This window comes from Pelodiscus sinensis, chromosome 19, assembly GCF_049634645.1.
Source record: "Pelodiscus sinensis isolate JC-2024 chromosome 19, ASM4963464v1, whole genome shotgun sequence".
Taxonomy (NCBI): Eukaryota; Metazoa; Chordata; order Testudines; family Trionychidae; genus Pelodiscus; species Pelodiscus sinensis.
In genome coordinates, this window is record NC_134729.1 from 6,004,488 (window position 1) to 6,019,845 (window position 15,358).

Consider the following 15,358-nt stretch of genomic DNA (forward strand, 5'->3'; position numbering starts at 1 on the left):
ATTAAGACTCAAAATCCACCTTTGACATAGTTAAATGTTATTATCCCCTTTTTAGAAGTAAGGGAATTGAAGCACAAACACATTAGCAATTTACCTAAGCCCTCAGAGTAAATCACTGGGAAAGCTAAGAATACACCACCACAGTCCTGTCTCTTAGTGATGTGCTATAGCCCACTAAATCCTCAAACGCACATTCTGAAATGGGTTAGCTCTGTCAAATCTAGGGCTTGGTCTACACTAGGAGTTTAGACCGAATTTAGACACATAAGGACAAATTTCAAAACAATGCGTACACACTACTAAGCCTGTCTTGTCGACCTTTGGTCCACTGAAGTCGATGTGTAGGAGCTCAACTATTTTCAGCACCAATTCAGATGCACCCATTGTCAGTAAGGGTTAAATTTGTCTATAAAATTTCTACATCAGTAAGCATGTGTATCAGTCTTAAAAGAAGACCGTGCTCTAAATAATTAACTTGTTTGCATCTCTAGATCAGTAATTAATAGAGATCAGATTCTAAAACCAGTTTATCCCAGATACCAACCAAAATTACCATAAAACATTTACTAGACATTTACTTTTCTCAGATTTTAACTTTTTACCTGACTTTTTAAATGTAAAACCACAAATCAGCAGAGTTAGAGTAATGTAAAATGCAGACACATTTAAGGTGAGGGGGTGGACGGGACTCAGATATTAAAAGAAGATCTGTAAGTGCTAAATATTTTGTCACACAAGGTTTGAAACATTTGCAAGGACAGTTGCTATGAGACTGGAAATTACATTTCTCTCTGTGGAAATGTGAGTCATTGATTTTTCCCTACTGAGATCAACCACAGCTCTTGCAGCTTTACGTAGACTCATAGAGTAAGAAGCTAATTTACATGAAGACTCAAGGCCTGATCTTGCAATCCTTACTCCTGTGAGGTGTCACCCTGAAATTAATAAGGCTCCTCCTCAAGCAAATTGCAAGATATCTCTTTCTCTCTAGAAAAAAAAATTCTTGCAGGACCACAGAGTGACATCATCACATCACTCTATGTCCCGCCTGCCTTCTTCTTCCCTCTCCCCTCCCCAATGCTTGGGGGGGGGGGGAGGGGCAGGTGCCATGTGGCCTCCCTCCTCCCCCATCCTTGGTGCTCCAGGAGGGAGCTGGGCCTGCTGCACCCCAGTCTCAGCCTTGCCCACCCCCTCCAGCCCCACCCCCACCCCGGAGGCTGAGGGGAGAGAGCCGAGGCTGCTGAGGCCAGCGGTGATAAGGGGGTAGAGCCACGGATGGTGTGGCCAGGGGAGGGAGAAGGCAGAGTTGGGGCTGGCGCGGTATCGGTCCTGCCAGCAGCCAGAGGCGGGGGAGAGGGAGCAGGGCTGCCAAGGCTGGGGGAAGAGAAAGGGGTAGAGCTGGGGCTGGGGCACATCTAGACTATGTTTTACTTTTGAAAGTAGATATGCAGATTCGTCAGGACTTTGCATATCTTCTTCCGATCACTTTTTCAAAAGAGTTTGTTTTTTTTCGAAAGAGCAAGCAGTCTAGACTCAGTTCCTTCAAAAGAACCTGTAAACCTCAATTTTTGAGGTGTGGTGTAATTTCCCCTGACAGCTGGGGGAAGGAGAGCCAGGGCTGGCCCAGCCTCAGACTGACAGCTGGGGGAGAGGGGCAAGGAGGCAGGCCAGGGCTTCCACGCCTCGGCCGGCCCTCCCTGGTGGCTGGTGGAAGAGCCGGGGCTGCCTACCCCCAGAAAGAGGGGGGTTGGCAAGTGTAGCAAGCAGGGAGAGCAGCCCCTAGTAGTCTTACAGTGAGAAAACTGGGAAGATTAGTGACTGAGTGAGATTGGAAGTTGTACCCTTCAAAATATGGTATTAGGATTCTTTAAACTTATGATAATTTACCAACAAATGAGAGGTTTCACTTCAGACTGATGGAAGTGTGAACATTGTGATGGAAGTGTGAAGCTGTACATTGCTTCTGATATTTCTACTTTTTTAAACCCCTACCAAAACAGCACGCTAGAGCATTGGCTAAGATCATCATGGTTTTGATGCTCCTACACAGTAGCACTTTCCCCATAACACCAGAAGCAGTCAGTCAGAGTCAGAAAAGGAGCCAGATTGACATGTTACTCAATTTCACACGATTGTGCTTAAAAAAAAAAAAGTGCTAGGGTACCAGAGGAAAGGTATGGTTTTAATCCCAGTGAATTTTCTTTTCTTAGCAGCTATTGCTTTGCACTACATGAAAAAAAGGAAAGACAGTGAAAATGAGACAGAATGGGTAACTGACATAATTTAAATACCATTAAACTTGTAACAGTAAAGAATAGCATTACTGAAAAAGGTAAAATGCAGGTTTGTTTATGAGAGTCATAAAATATACACAAAAGAAAACAAGGTACAGATGGTGAAATCAACTGTAATCTTACAAAAGATTTTTTTTTTTTGTATTTTTGCCAACTAAGATATGACAAATGTCACGGGTAAACAGGACACTGTCTAACTTAAATTTAGTTAACTGCAAACAAAATTAAAAAGTTGTTTGTGATATGACACCTAACTCCATGCGCACAGAAGATTCTATAGTTTTCAACCACCTTTTCTTGTTTTGAAAAATGTTTTTCTGTCCTCTGTTGCTGTATGAAAGAGTCACAGTAGGAACAGGAGAAAAAGACTCCCATCTCCAAATATACTGCTTGCAGTCACCTAGTTTGAATGGACATCAGGGGTGGCCTGTGGACCTAGGCAAACTAGGCAGTTGCTTAGGGCGCCGCAGCCCTGGGCACCCGATGATGACATCATGGCTGTGCAGGCAGGGGCGCAGATCGCGCCTTCTGCCTAGGGCGCCAGCTGCCGCAGCCGGCCTCAGACTGCTCCTGATGGACATGAGCAATCCCTTGAGAAAGAAAAGATCCTGTTTCAGTCACCTGTTTCCGTAACTGGTGTTCTTCGAGATGTGCTGCTCATTTCATTCAACGTAGGTGTGTGTGCTCACCACATGAACTAATGCTGGAGGATTTTCCCTTAGCAGTACCTGTAGGGGAGCTGGCTCAGGTGCCCCCAGGAATGGCATGCATCACTTTAGCCCCCTCCACTCCCAGTTTCTTCTTGCTGGACAGCTAAATGGACATGAAGAACACATCTTGAAGAACCCCAGGTATGGAAATAGGTGGGAGTTCACTGGTATGCGGACTGCCACACAGCTGTTCCAAATGTTGCATCCTCTCTAGTTTGTTGCAGCAAGGCATAGTGATTGGCAAAGGTGTGCACCAAAGACCATGATGCAATCGTACAATTGTCCAGGATAGAAAGTGAGGAAGGCTAACGAGGAGACTTGTGCTCTGGTCAAATGAACCCTGATAAGCTGGGATGGCTGAGCACCCACCAGCTGGTGGCATGTCCAAATGCAGGAGGTTATCCATTTAGAGATCGGTTCTGTGGATACTGAGAGCACCTTCATCTGCTCAGCATAGGCAACAAAGAACTGGGTTGATTTGCTGAATGGCTTTGTTCTGTTAATGTAGAACACGAGAGCTCTGTGAATATCCAGGGTGTGCAGCTGCTCTCATCAGTAATTGCATGAGACTTTGGGAGGAAAATATCCCAACCCATATGAAAAGCACAGACACCCTTACGTAGGAAAGCAGGGTGGGGTTACAGCTGCATCTTGTCTTACAGAAGACCATGTATGAGGGCTCCAAAGGCAAGGCCCACAACGTGGAAAGTAAGTGGGTATGCCCTGGTAAGACCAGGCTGCACTCTTGCAAGAGCCAGCTGGGGCGCTCTGCTCTGGAGGAGGCAGACAGGCAAATTAAAGGGGCCATCTGGGGGTGCACTGTAAGACAGGCTTGCACACTCCCAGCTGGGCTACTGGGATGGGCTGGCACCAGCTCCCGTTTGGCTAAGGTACCCAGCCCCATGCCTGCCAGGAGGTGGAGCATGGAATTGACCCCTGGCTGGCTGGTTCCTGCAGGAAGGGCTGGCAGCGGCGCCACTCCTGCCACCGTGACCCAGACTCAGCCTTGTTCCTGCAGTGAGGGCCGAATTCAGACCCTGTCCAGCCATGGCTGTGGCAGCCTGGTGCTGGCTCCAATCATGGGGCAAGCCATCAGTCAGAAGGGTGGCGCAGTAATCCTGAAGAGAACCAGATTACGGTCCCACTGAGGAATGCGGGAGCCATACATGTGGGAAGAGCTATTCAATGCCTCTGAGAAATTTCACCGTCACATTGTGAATCATGAAAACATGGAATGGCCTTGTATCATTGGGTGAAAAGCCAAGACTGCTGCCAAGTGCTCTTGGATAGATGATGGCACCAAACCTTCCTCCTTCTAATGGAGAAGAAAATCAATGATGGTCTGGACAGGAGCCTCTCTACCTCACTGTTCAGCCCATACTGAAAACCAGGTCCATTTGGCTACTAAGTCTGCCTGGTTGACGACTTATAGCTTCCTAGCAGGACCTTCTGAACTGCATCCAAACAGGAATGCTCCTCCACCATCAGTCACAGAGCAGCCATGCCATGAGGTGGAGCAAGGGTAGGTCTAGGTGAAGAAGGCAGCTTTGTTCAAGAAAGCAGGCCCAGGTGGAGTGGCATGGACTATGGGGAGCACACTACAAAGCTCAAGAGAGTGGCATACCGATACTGGCAAGGCCAAGCTGCATGACTGGAATGATCTTGGTCCTGTCTTGCTCAATTTTCCCAAGGACCTCGGGGATGAGTGTGATCGGGGTGGAAATGCATAGAACAGGGTGCCCTTTATTTTAGTTTAACAAGCCCGGTCCTAAACCACACCACAGGGAAGGAGAAAGTATTGTGACCAAAGAGTAGACACATACTCTATCCTGGAGAACACCTCTTACTTAGCTGCAGGTGCATTAAGGTGCCCTTTCTTTACTCAATTTGAAGATAAAACTGTAGTATAGACTCAGATTGAAAAGCACTCCCCAGGGATCCCTCATCCATTCTGGAGCAGAAACTGTGACACTTTATGTTTTGTGCTGTGGCAAAGAGGTCCACATGGAGACTGCCTCCCTCTGGAAGAGCACAGCAGCAACTTGCAGCTCACTCATGGTGAGAGAACTCCCTGCTCAGCTGATTGGCTAGGAGGCTTTCCATACCTGAGAGGTATCAGGTCTCCAGGTGAATACCATGCTGTATGCAGAAGTCCCAGAGGGGAACAGCCTCCTGACAGCATGTGCCAGACCAGCCCCCATTGCCGTTACGATATCGTGGCCATATTATCCAGGAAGACTTGGACCACCCTTCCCGCCAGGTGAGGGAGGAAGACTCTAGACGTCCTGCAAACTACCGTAGCTCCTTGACATTAATGTAGAGGCATGCCTGTGTAGTCCACACAGCCTGGGTCTAGAGATCACTAACACAGGCGCCCTAGTCCAAAGCAACTGATACCAATTCGAGGAAGTGGGAGGGGCTTGGAACAGTACTCCCTCCGGAATGTTTTCAGGATCCATTCACCAAGTAAGAAAGTCAAGGACTGGGACCATCACAGTCTTGTCCGGGGGTGTCTTAAGAAGGTATAGACCAGGTATGTCCAAAGTCCGGCCTGTGGGCCAATTGCGGTTTAATACGGCCCCACAGGTAATTTGGTAATATCTTTCTTTTATGGCCCCTGTGGTGAGACGTGCTCCCCCAGCTCATCTCTCGCCTCTTGCCCGCCCCAGTCCCAGTCCTGTAAAGTCCGCCGGGGGAGGGTAGCTCCCTCCTCCGGTCCTTTAGTCTCGGGGGCCCCCTGCGCTCCGCCTGAGTATCCCGGCCGTCAGGCTCGGAACGCCCTCACCCGAGCTCGGCCCTTCCCGGCCAGTCCGGCCGGCCTCACTCCGTCCCGGTTCCGCCGCCCTCGGGGTCGGCCTGCCGTGCTCCCCGGTTCGGGGTTGGGTCCCCCGGCCTCTGCCCGCCTGGAGCTGCCTGTGGGGAGAGGGAGAACTCCGTCCGCCCTCACCCCCAATTCCTCCCCCTCTCCTGGCTCCCCGGCGCTCTTTTGAACTGGCGCGCCCAGCGCGCCGCTTATGGCCATGCCGCCGCCGCCTGTGGCCTCCGCGGTCCTAGAGCCTGCCCTGTAGGGCACGTCCGCAGCCCCGCTCCCCCGCTCGGCTGCAGGTTCGCCCTGCCCTCGGGCCGCCGTGAGGCCGGCGTGCCCTGCGCTCTTCGCCCGCCTCTGACCCCGCGGGCCCTCTGCCTTGGGGCTGAGAGTGTGGGGACGGACCTCCCCGTCACAGCCCCCAACGAATCCCCGAGCGCCACTCAGGACTAAGGATGAGGTTGGGCGTGTTTGCAGCTCCACGTACTCGAACTCACCGGGAAGCTGACAGGCTTGCGAACAGGTGATTGCTAACAGGGAGTTTTGAGAGGGAGTTCTCCAGGTGAAGGAGAAGCAGATACAGGACTCTTGAGGGAAGTGTGTTTTGTTATTGGGGCTTTCTCAGTGTGTGCAGAGCTTGTGTTTGGTGTGTGGTGGTTTGTGGTTTTTTTTTTTTTTTTTTTTTTTTCCTCCTCCCCCCCTGTTTGAGTGAGGCTTTAGAGGGGGAGTTCTCCAGGTAGAGGAGAAGTAGATACAGGAGTCTTGGGAGAAGTGGGTGTTGTGCTTGGGGCTTTCTTGCTGTATGCTGAGCTTGTGTTTGTGAGTGAGGGTTGTGTGTTCTTTTTTGTTTATTTGTTTGTTTATTTATTTATTTATTTATTTTCCCCTGTGTTTGAGAGTGAGGCTTTTTTTTTTTTTTTTTTCCTTCCCCCCTCCCCTTGATAGAGTTTGTGCTGTGATTGGTAGGGGCTGTGATTGGCAGGTGGAAACTGTTGGCTTCTAATTAAAGTTTGAATTGTAGAAGCCTCTGCTGATTGGCTGAGCCTTGGTAGGGGGAGGGGCTTTATAAGGCAGTGGGCAAGCGACCAAGGAGCTTGCGAACAGGTGATTGCTAACAGGGAGTTTTGAGAGGGAGTTGGGAAGGGCGGGAGGTTCTCTTGTCTTTCTTTTTAAATCCATTCTCCAGGACAGCAGCGATGGTTGATGATGCGTCTGCTGCTGTTGTTACCTGCACGGCGTGTGCCATGTTTGTCTTCCTCCCGGAAGAAAGAACGGATTTTATCTGCACCAAGTGCAAGCTGGTCGAGATTTTGGAAGAAAAAATTAGAGGACTGGAGGCCCAAGTGTCGACCTTACGCTTGATCAGAGAGGATGAAGACTTCCTCGATAGAAGGCAGCAATTGATCCTTCAAGCACAGCAGGCAGAAGAGCCAGAGAGGGCAGTACGCGACCAAGAGGAGAACTGGCAGCATGTAACTTCTAGAAGGGGAAAAAGGCCAGCACGGGATTCCCCCAATGCTATAGAGGTAAGCAATCGCTTTCAAGCTCTCTCCACAGGCTCTGCAGTGCTGAATGCTCTGGAAGGGACCTCACAAGGTAGAAACCAGAAGGGAGCACCATCTACTGAAAGGCATGGGATGCGTAGTCCTAGGGATGGGGGTTCCACGGCCACCACCCCCAAAAGGAAACGACGGGTGGTGGTGGTCGGGGACTCCCTCCTAAGAGGGACTGAGCCATCCCTCTGCCGTCCGGACCTGGAATCTCGAGAGGTGTGCTGCTTACCGGGAGCTCGCATTCGGGATGTCACTGAGAGGCTTAGCAAGCTGATCAAACCTTCAGATCGCTACCCCTTCCTGCTTCTCCATGTGGGAACGAATGATACGGCCAAGAATGACCTTGAGCGGGTTGCTGCGGATTATGTAGCACTGGGAAGAAGGATCCAAGACTTTGGAGCGCAGGTGGTGTTCTCGTCCATCCTCCCTGTTGAAGGGAAAGGACTGGGCAGGGATCGTCGAATTGAGGACGTAAATGCGTGGTTGCGCAGGTGGTGTCGCAGAGAGGGCTTCGGTTTCTTCGACCATGGGACTCTGTTCCGGGCGGAAGGATTGTTAGGAAGAGATGGAATCCACCTAACGAAGAGAGGAAGGAGCATCTTCGCGGGCAGGCTTGCGAACCTAGTGAGGAGGGCTTTAAACTAGGTTCGTCGGGGGACGGTGACCAAAACCCTGAGGGGAGTGGGAAAGTCAGATACCGGGAAGAAATGCATAGAGCAAGGAGCGAGAAAGGAGGACCCCAGTTTCGAATGGAGAAGATAGTGCAATCAACTGGTTACCTGAAGTGTTTGTACACTAATGCGAGAAGCCTGGGCAACAAGCAGGAAGAACTGGAGGCCCTGGCCCAGGCCAAGAAATATGATTTAATTGGGATAACAGAGACTTGGTGGGATGACTCGCATGACTGGAGCGCTGTCATGGAAGGGTATAGATTGTTCAGGAAGAATAGGCAGGGGAGAAAAGGAGGAGGAGTTGCACTATATGTAAGAGAGCACTATGATTGCTCTGAACTCCAGTATAAAGAGGGAGAAAAACTTGTTGAAAGTCTATGGGTCAGGTTTAAAGGAGCAAACAGCAGTGATGTTGTGGTTGGTGTCTGCTACAGGCCACCGAACCAGGTGGATGAGGTAGATGAGGCTTTCTTCGAACAACTGAGCGAAGCTTCCAGATCGCAGGCCCTGGTTCTCATGGGGGACTTTAATCACCCTGACATCTGTTGGGAAACCAATACGGCAGTACACAGGCAATCCAGGAAGTTTTTGGAGAATGTTGGGGATAACTTCTTGGTACAAGTGCTGAAGGATCCGACCAGGGGCCGTGCACAGCTTGACCTTCTCCTCACAAACAGGGAGGAACTAATAGGGGACGTAGAGGTGGGTGACAACCTGGGAAGCAGTGATCATGAGATGGTAGATTTCAGGATCCTGACCAAAGGAAGGAAAGAGAGTAGTAAAATACACACCTTGGACTTCAAAAAAGCAGATTTTGACTCCCTCAGAGATCTGATGGAAAGAATCCCCTGGGATGTTAACATGAAGGGGAAAGGAGTCCAGGACAGCTGGCAGTATTTTAAAGAAGCCTTATTGAAGGCACAGAAAGAAACCATCCCGACACGTAGCAAGAGAGGCAAACCTGGTAGGAGACCGGATTGGCTTACAGGGGAAATCCTTGGTGTACTTAAGCACAAAAAGGAAGCTTACAGAAAGTGGAAACTTGGACAAATGACTAGGGAGGAGCTTAAATGTATAGTTCGAGAATGCCGGGGGGTTATCAGGAAGGCGAAAGCGCAAATGGAGTTGCGACTGGCTAAGGATGTGAAGGATAACAAGAAAGGTTTCTACAGGCATGTCAACAAGAAGAAGGTGATCAGAGAGGGTGTGCAGTCCCTAATGGATGAAGGAGGTAACCTAGTGACAGAGGATGTGGGGAAAGCTGAAGTACTCAATGCTTTCTTTGCCTCTGTATTCACGGACAAGGTCGGCTCCTGGACTTCTGTGCTAAGCGACGCAAGATGGGAAGAAGATGGACAGCCCTTGGTGGGTAAAGAACAGGTTAGGAACTATTTAGAAAAACTAAACGTACACAAATCCATGGGTCCAGACTTAATGCACCCAAGGGTACTGAAGGAGTTGGCAAATGTCATTGAGGAGCCTTTGGCCATTATCTTTGAAAAGTCGTGGAGATCGGGCGAAATCCCGGATGATTGGAAAAAGGCAAATGTAGTGCCCATCTTCAAAAAAGGGAAGAAGGACGATCCAGGGAACTATAGGCCGGTCAGTCTTACCTCGGTTCCTGGAAAAATCATGGAAGGGATCATAAAGGAGTCCATTTTGAGACACTTGAATGAGAGGAAAGTGATCAGGAATAGTCAGCATGGATTCACAAAGGGCAAGTCGTGCTTGACCAATCTGATTAGCTTCTATGATGAGGTAACTGGCTCAGTGGACATGGGAAAGTCAGTGGATGTTATATACCTTGACTTTAGCAAGGCTTTTGATACGGTCTCCCACAATATTCTTGCCAGCAAGTTAAGGGAATGCGGATTGGATAAATGGACGGTAAGATGGATAGAAAGATGGCTAGAAGGCCGGGCCCAGCGGGTAGTGATCAACGGTTCGATGTCAGGATGGAGGTCGGTTTCTAGTGGAGTGCCCCAAGGTTCGGTTCTAGGACCGGTTTTGTTCAATATCTTTATTAATGACCTGGATGAGGGGATAGATTGCACCCTCAGCAAGTTTGCAGATGACACTAAGCTAGGGGGAGAGGTAGATACGCTTAAGGGCAGAGATAGGGTCCAGAGTGACTTGGACAAATTGGAAGATTGGGCCACTAGAAATCTCATGAGATTCAACAAAGACAAGTGTAGAGTCCTGCACTTGGGACGGAAGAATCCCAAGCATAGTTACAGGCTGGGGACCAACCAGTTAAGTAGTAGTTCTGCAGAAAAGGACCTGGGGGTTACAGTGGATGAGAAGCTGGATATGAGTCAACAGTGTGCCCTTGTAGCCAAGAAGGCTAATGGCATATTAGGATGCATTAAGAGGAGCATTGCCAGCAGATCCAGAGATGTCATTATTCCCCTTTATTCGGCTTTGGTGAGGCCACATCTGGAGTACTGTGTCCAGTTCTGGGCCCCCCACTACAAAAAGGATGCGGACGCATTGGAGAGGGTCCAGCGGAGGGCAACCAAAATGATTAGGGGTCTGGAGCATATGACCTACGAGGAGAGGCTGAGGGACTTGGGTCTGTTTAGTCTGCAGAAGCGAAGAGTGAGGGGGGACTTGATAGCAGCCTTCAACTTCCTGAAGGGAGGGTCCAAAGAGGATGGAGAGAGGCTGTTCTCAGTAGTGACAGATGGCAGAACAAGGAGCAATGGTCTCAAGTTGTGGTGGGAGAGGTCCAGATTGGATATTAGGAAAAACTATTTTACTAGGAGGGTAGTGAAGCATTGGAATGGGTTACCTAGGGAAGTAGTGGAGTCTCCATCCCTAGAGGTGTTTAAGTCTCGGCTTGACAAAGCCCTGGCCGGGTTGATTTAGATGAGATTAGATGGGATTGGTCCTGCCTAGAGCGGAGGGCTGGACTTGACGACCTTCTGAGGTCTCTTCCAGTACTGATTCTATGATAAGGGGATGGTTGGATGAAATAACATGATCTTGGTAACTAATTGACCATTCATTTCCAGTTGGAAATAGGTCAATGGAGGGATGATAGGAGTTGCTATAGGGAACTTTCTGGGTGTCTGGCTGGTGAGTCTTGCCCACATGCTCAGGGTTTAGCTGATCGCCATATTTGGGGTCAGGAAGGAATTTTCCTCCAGGGTAGATTGGCAGAGGCCCTGGAGGTTTTTCGCCTTCCTCTGTAGCATTGGGCACAGATCACAGCTGAAGGACTCTCTGCATGTTGGGGCCTTCAAAGTATTGGAAGGCTTCAATATCTGAGACATAGGTGAGAGGATTATTCTAAGAGGGGTGGGCGAGATTCTGTGGCCTGCACGGTGCAGGGGGTCAGACTAGATGATCATAATGGTCCCTTCTGACCTTAAAGTCTATGAGTCTATGAGTCTATGAGCGCGCAGCGCTAATCACAGGTACTGAGACATTTTCCCAGTCCACAGCTGCAGAGATCGGGAAATGTCTCAGTACCTGTGATTGGCGCTGTGCACTGTCAGCTTCCTGGCGGGCTCGGGCACGTGGAGCTGCGAACACGCCCCAGCTCATCCTTAGACTCTTCACCACACACAGCCACAAAGGCAAGAGAATTCTTGTTGGGCAGTGTATTAGTGCTCGGACGAACACACTTAGACCAAAACCTCTGGCACTGCGCTCACATGATCCCTTCCCCTTCTGGTCAATTTAAAAAATGGTGACTGTAAATAAGAGAAGGAAAGTTGACAGTGAGGGCCGCCGCTTCCAGGACAGGTGGAAAGTGGAATATTTCTTCACTGAAATACAGAATCACTGTGTTTGTCTGATATGCCAAGAGACTGTGGCTGTTTATAAGGAATTTAATGTCAAGAGACACTACCAGTCGACACATAGCACATACGACAAGCTAACAGGGCGTGACCGCAGTGAAAAGTTGAAGCAACTTGAAGCTGTTTTAATGTCACAACAGCGATTTTTCACAAGAGCCCGTGAGTCAAATGAAAATGCCACAAGGGCGAGCTATGAGGTGGCAATGTTAATTGCTAAAAATTGCAAATCTTTTGCTGAGGGTGACTTTATCAAAGAATGCGTTATGAAAATGGTTGAGAATATCTGTCCCGAGAAGAAGCAAGAGTTTGCCTATATTTGCCTGGCTCGTAACACTGTAGCACGGAGAATTGAAGAGATTTCATCAGATATTAAGAGACAGTTGACGTCCAAAGGAGTGGATTTTGACTTCTTTTCAATAGCCTGTGATGAAAGCACGGACCTATCTGACACAGCTCAGTTGCTGATTTTTATGAGAGGGGTGGACGATGAAATGAATGTGACTGAAGAGCTACTTGACCTCCAGAGCCTTATGGACCAAACAAGAGGAAAAGATTTATTTGTTTCTGTTAGTTCCACCATAGATGACATGAAACTGCCTTGGAACAAAGTTACTGGGATTATTACTGATGGGGCACCTGCCATGGTTGGTGAACGAAGTGGATTATCAACCCTAATCTGTAACAAAGTGATCGAAGAAGGAGGCAAAGCTATTAAACTCCATTGTATCATTCATCAACAAGTTCTCTGTGCTAAACATCTCAAATATGATCATGTTATGAAACCGGTGGCCCTCTTTGAAAAAAGTTTGGACACCCCTGCTTAAGCCTATGGTAGCATTTATTTACATGGTCAAGTATGCCTAGCTCCAAATGCATCCCCTTCAGCAGTGGCTGCCATTGGTCTATACCAGGGGTGTCCAAACATACACTCTATGCACTGAATCACCACTAACTGTGACTTTACTGTGTTTTTCAACAGGCCAAGGTGGTGAGACAGGCAGAACAGAAGATTGACATGCATGCTGACTTTGGAGCAGAGTCGCCTTTGATGAGCCGATCATCCAGGTAAGAACAGATCTGCACCCCTTGTTGCCAGAAGTTGGCAGCCACCACCAACATACATTTGGTAAAAACGCAAGGCCAAAAGGGAGGACTGGAAACTGGTAGTGGTTTGCTCCCATCACGAACCACAGGAAGTATCTGTAACCCTTAAAAATGGCAATGTGGAAGTAAACAACCTTGAGATTGAGGGCAGCGTACTAATCTCCTGGTCCAGCGAGGGAATGCTAGGAGCCAGGGACACCATATGGAACTTGAGCCTTACCATGTAACTGTTTAGCCAATGCAGGTCAGGAATGGGCCAGAGCCTCCTGTTAGCTTTGGGGATTTAAAAAAAAAATAGCAGGAATAAATCCTTGGTTCCAAGTAGCAATAAGAAACTTCCTCCACCTCTCCCAGTCTGAGCAATCACTCAACTTCCTGCAGACAGTGTCTTGTGAGAAGGGTCCCTGAAGAGGGATGGGAAGGGAAGGTGAGAGAGGGTGTGCACTAGGCGCCTGAACGGCAGGTGTCATTGCCTAAACTTACAGAATGCACAGTAGCTTAACTTTGACTAATTGCTGTTAATATCTGTTATACGACAATAGGCCTGCCCGGTGTTGGTACCTTGTCAACCCGGGCCATAGTGCCCAGTAGTGTAACATTGTACTGATCTCTGTTACCAACTGGTAGAGCTTCGCATTTGACAATAAACCTGCTCGATTGATTTCAAACCTTGCCTGCATCTGTCGCTTCCGGGGCCTCTCAGAGATCTCTTGTGTTGACCCAAGTGCATGGGGTCTAACACTCTAGATAAAAGAAGTACTGATTGTTACGCATGCAGCCAAAAGTTTATCATCACCGACGGAGTAGAGGTCCTGTCATGAGTGCGCCAGGACGACCCTGACCGGACGATGCTGACACTGACAGTCCAGACCACCGAAGGTACCAAAGTACGAAGACACCGAGGTACAACAGTGCTGATGAGGTATAACAGTTAACTCAAACTAAGGACTTAGTTCGAGTTAACCTTTGACTGCCGCATTTAGCCGCGGGCAGTTAGTTTGGACTAGGGGGATTTTAAAATGGCGACCAGATGGGAAGATGCAAATAAAGCCCAGGATATTTAAATCCCAGGCTTCATTTGCAACTTCAAATGCCTACATTAGTTTCCCTAGTTCTAACTAGGGGGCTAGTGTAGACATATCCTCACATCCTTATCTGGGAGCTGACCTTATCTGTGAAGACAGAAGCAAAACATGCATTGAGCACTTCAGCTTTTTCCACTAGATTACCTCTCTCATCTAGTAAGGGCCCCACATCCTCTCGGATCACCCTCTTATTGCTAACATGCCTGTAGAAACCTTTCTTGTTACCCTTAACATAAGTTGCTAGCTGCAATTCCAATTGTCCTTTAGCCTTCCTGATTACTTCCATGCATTCTCCAGCAATATATTTATACTCCTCTCTAGTCATGCATGGGAGCTAAAGTGGATTCCACTAGGTAGGAAAGCCTTAAAGAGGTTTGAAGGACCTGCAAATGTGGCATTTATCACTTCTATGAGCCTCTTCTAAGTACTACAAACAATCATAGTGGGGATCACTCACTGGCATAGGTCAAACAAAAGACAGGATTATGCAGCACTTTAAAGACTAACAAGATGGTTTATTAGGCGATGAGCTAGATCCACTTCCTCAGATCAAATTGTGGAAGAAAATTGGCATGACCATATATACCAAAGGGATATAATCAAAAAAAGTGAACTAATATAAAAAGGACAAATCAAATTTCAGAACAGAGGGGGGATGAGGTGGGAGGTTAATGTATGTGAGCTAATGATATTGATATTAGAGGTGATAATTGGGGAAGCTATCTTTGTAATGGGTAAGATAATTAGCATCTTTGTTGAGGCCTAGTCATAAAGTGACAAATTTAAACATGAATGACAGTTCAGAGGTTTCTCTTTGAAGTCTTGTGTTAAAATGTCTTTGAAGCAGGATGCAGGTAATCAAGTCGTTGAGACAATGCCCTTTCTGGTTGAAATGGCAAGAAGCTGTTTTTTCTTTGTGGAACTGTCTGATATCTGTTTGGTGTGCATTGATTCTTTGGCGAAGTGTCTGAGACGTCTGTCCAATGTACATAGCAGATAGTCCAATGTACTGTCAGCACATGATGGCATAAATTATATATCTGGATGAGCAGGAATATGTGTTCTTGATCTTATAACTGAATTGGTTAGGTCCAATGATGGTGTCAGCAAAGTAAATATGTGGACAAAGCTGGCAACGGGGTTTGATGCAAGGGAAAGTTCCAGGGTTGGTATTAGTTTGGTATGTCCTGTAGTTGTTGGTAAGAATCATGCAGAGATTAGGTGGTTGTCTATAGGAGACTATGGGTCTGTCTCCCAGAGCCTCTCAGAGTGTAGTATCCTGTTCCAGTATAGGTTGTAGTTTATTGATAATGTGATGGTCGGGTTTAA

At 48.1% G+C, this 15,358-nt stretch overlaps 1 protein-coding gene across 2 annotated transcripts in view; it reads right to left on the bottom strand.

Moving 5' to 3' along the window:
* ATF1 (activating transcription factor 1) overlaps positions 1-15,358 on the bottom strand; it is a 52,961-nt gene that overhangs the window by 25,482 nt on the left and 12,121 nt on the right. The window lies entirely within an intron of this gene.